Below are 2,500 nucleotides of genomic sequence, written 5' to 3'. Positions count from 1 at the left end.
AACCCATGTTGTGCCTTAACCTAACCCATGTTGTGCCTTAACCTAACCCATGTTGTGCCTTAACCTAACCCATGTTGTGCCTTAACCTAACCCATGTTGTGCCTTAACCTAACCCATGTTGTGCCTTAACCTAACCCATGTTGTGCCTTAACCTAACCCATGTCGTGCCTTAACCTAACCCATGTCGTGCCTTAACCTAACCCATGTCGTGCCTTAACCTAACCCATGTCGTGCCTTAACCTAACCCACGTCGTGCCTTAACCTAACCCACGTTGTCGCCTAACGTAACCCACGTTGTCGCCTAAACCTGCTCTGTAATTGTTATACGACTCGTTCAATTAGTGTAGTGTTGCCCACCCGCAACCCTCGCAATATAGTTCGCTACTCGCACTCCCCGCTCCCCTGTGTATCGCTTCATGTTAAACACCTTGCAAGTCTTGCTCACTTTCCACATGCTCCTGCTGTACACTGTAATGTGGATGGCAGCAGGACGTACATGCCGCCCCTCCCCACGTCCCCACCTTGCCCCCTGCCTTCGCAAGCTGGTTGGTGAGAACTTTGCATGTTCAATGCCCTCCGCATGCGACGTACTCAGGCTACGTTGTGGTGCGGCCTGTGTCAACTGTCCGCTAATGTCGTACGCGTAAACCACAATCTGTACTGCACATTCGTCCTTATGTACTGAATGATACATCGTGGCACATGTGTGACCGTACAACGACTGCGCCCAAAAACGGCGGACCATACAGTGCAAATATTGTGCACGCAGCTACGTGTCGTCTCCCTATGAGAGCTGGATTGCAGTGTGGTACGCCATAGAGACGTGTGGGAGGAACGGACGCCGTGGATGGCGATCAGCATGAGCTGTCTGTTGATGTATTCGGACCTAGTCGTCTCTCCTCACACACCGTGATGGCATGGTGCACCGCGTTCCATATCTGCGACATGCTACAGAGGCCGGTTGACAGTCGTTCGAGCAATGGACATCGCATACGTACGGGGGCCACCTTCCACGTATTGTCTAGGCGTGCACATTTTGTTGCGTGTATGTGGGCAGACGTAGTGTGGCGTGACACCTGACACAGGCATGCAATAATCGTGGAAGTTGCAAATGGCGATGGACGCCTGCGTTTTCTGGTGAAGTTACGCAAATGAACAAATGGTAACCTGTTGTGGTGCGGTTGTTCTCGCTAGGGGTGAATCGGTGATGGCGACGATAGGTTGAGGTACTAACCGGTTGTTCCAGCGATACCCACCATGCCGACGAAACTGAACGGCATCTGGGTGTGAAGCGATACGCGGCGGTGGCTGGGTGGGACCGTCCCCGGCCGGTGAGGGGGCGCCTCCCGGCGTGCTGGCCGCGCGGTGCGTGGGCGCACGCGCTACAGCCGGCTGGTGGGGGCGGCCAGTGGCAGGCGCGCCGGCCGACGGACGCGGCAGGCGTCGCAGCTGCGCGCCGGCGCACCCTGCGCGCGGCGCCGTGCGGCCAAAGTAGGTCCTCGCGGGCCCGGTGCGAAGCGCGGTGGACATCTTCAGTGTGCTGGTCCGATTGAGGACTGTGTGCGTTGAGGATGCGCTGCCGCCCGGCGCTCGGCGCCGCGACGCCGTCTGCTGCTCGGTCGCCCCAGCGGTTCTCGCTGGTGGTTTGTATCGCAGCTGTGCGGATGTGTTGGCGCGTGCGCTGTGCTGGGAGAGTTCGCTTCGGCACCCAAGTGGGGCTTTTGTCCTTCTGTGGCGCTGGCGTTGGAGCTGCCGGTCACCGTAGGTGGCGCGTGTTGTCTCCCGCCGGCAATGCCACGACAGCACGCTCCCGGGCCTCTGTCGGCAGCGGCAAGCTCAGTTGGGAGCACGGGTGGTCGCACCGAAAGCGTCTACTCGCCTAACTCCGGGCGATTGCGCCTCTCTCGAACCCGACCAAGTACTTGGGACGGCGCTGCGCGCCGCCGGGACCTGAGAGGGTTTCGAGGTGTATTGTGCAGGGGAGCTCAGCCTCCTCCTGTTTGCAGAATGATTGAGCGGACGCTTGCGTGTTCGCGCGGGCCCCCGGGACACACTCCCGGGCGGCCGGCTGCTCAGCTCTAGTTGACGCAGCTCCCTGGTTGATCCTGCCAGTAGTCATATGCTTGTCTCAAAGATTAAGCCATGCATGTCTCAGTACAAGCCGCATTAAGGTGAAACCGCGAATGGCTCATTAAATCAGTTATGGTTCCTTAGATCGTACCCACGTTACTTGGATAACTGTGGTAATTCTAGAGCTAATACATGCAAACAGAGTCCCGACCAGAGATGGAAGGGACGCTTTTATTAGATCAAAACCAATCGGTCGGCTCGTCCGGTCCGTTTGCCTTGGTGACTCTGAATAACTTTGGGCTGATCGCACGGTCCTCGTACCGGCGACGCATCTTTCAAATGTCTGCCTTATCAACTGTCGATGGTAGGTTCTGCGCCTACCATGGTTGTAACGGGTAACGGGGAATCAGGGTTCGATTCCGGAGAGGGA

General features: G+C 57.4%; 1 non-coding gene across 1 annotated transcript in view; it reads left to right on the top strand.

Moving 5' to 3' along the window:
- Nucleotides 1–2,092: 2,092 nt before the first annotated feature.
- Nucleotides 2,093–2,500, top strand: part of LOC124765329 — a 1,909-nt gene continuing 1,501 nt past the window's right edge. Inside the window, exon 1 of the ribosomal RNA XR_007012886.1 lies at nucleotides 2,093–2,500. This exon is cut by the window's right edge and continues 1,501 nt beyond it. This is a non-coding gene — a ribosomal RNA (small subunit ribosomal RNA).

This window comes from Schistocerca piceifrons, unplaced genomic scaffold (genome assembly GCF_021461385.2).
Source record: "Schistocerca piceifrons isolate TAMUIC-IGC-003096 unplaced genomic scaffold, iqSchPice1.1 HiC_scaffold_654, whole genome shotgun sequence".
NCBI lineage: Eukaryota > Metazoa > Arthropoda > Insecta > Orthoptera > Acrididae > Schistocerca > Schistocerca piceifrons.
This window is presented reverse-complemented; position numbering and strand designations above follow the sequence as displayed.